This window comes from Camelina sativa, chromosome 11 (assembly GCF_000633955.1).
Source record: "Camelina sativa cultivar DH55 chromosome 11, Cs, whole genome shotgun sequence".
Lineage (NCBI taxonomy): Eukaryota > Viridiplantae > Streptophyta > Magnoliopsida > Brassicales > Brassicaceae > Camelina > Camelina sativa.
In genome coordinates, this window is record NC_025695.1 from 31,935,957 (window position 1) to 31,936,850 (window position 894).

The following is an 894-nucleotide window of genomic DNA, read 5'->3' on the forward strand; positions in this document are numbered from 1 at the left end:
AAAGAGGAAGTGAAACCCTCTAAGGAACTGTGGAATTTCATACGCTCTAAGTCTATCACTGTTTCTTCCAGTGGAGAGTCACGAAGATGTTGATGAGAGAGGTCCATCAATTCACCAACTCGATCGCATGGGATTCGAATGAGATGAAGAAGTGACATTGTAAACTTTAAGCTCTGAGACACCACAACCGTGCTTTGCCATGGCTGCTATTGCAGCGTTCACAACCATGTCAACTGGTATAACGTCTAATAAAGCTCGAGAATCTCTCCAGAAGTCATCAAGTTGGCCTTTGGCATAGGCCACTATGATTGGATCTGTCATTCTGTTTTTTTTTTTCTTGTTATTAAAAGCCAAATGTTAGTTTCAGTTAAAACCACAAGCTAATTTATTATAGTCCCTTGTAAAAAAAAATTTTTAAACCTTCATCCTTGGATCCATCCAGGGGAAGGCTCCTTGTAAGAGCTCTCGATAATACTAGGCCTTATGATCACCACAGGCAAATCTCCTCGACTGCTGTGAATTATAGTCTCCCCCATGGCTTTTGTGAATGTGTAACTATTTTCCCACCCATAGTGTTGAGCTCTGTTTCTCATAACATAACAGACATATTATTTCAGATTTTGGTACATAAGATAAAAGCATATAGTAGGTGCTGCAGAAAGTAAAAATTTCACGTGTATGTATTGTCACCTTTCAAAGCCGAGTTCTTTCAGTTTCTTGTTTTCTTCGCTGCCATGGAACTTTTTTACAGCTTCCGAAGCTAGTTTTAGCTCTGATTCGATGTTTAAGTTAGAACTTATGTTTTCTCCGATACAGAGAGGAGTCTCTAGTACTGTCCCCTCTTTCTTCCCAGTCACGTAAGCTACATATCCAAAAAAAAAAAAAAAAAAAAAA

General features: G+C 38.7%; 1 pseudogene; it reads right to left on the bottom strand.

The window, feature by feature from the left end:
* Positions 1 to 894, bottom strand: part of LOC104728561 — a 3,142-nt pseudogene that overhangs the window by 425 nt on the left and 1,823 nt on the right.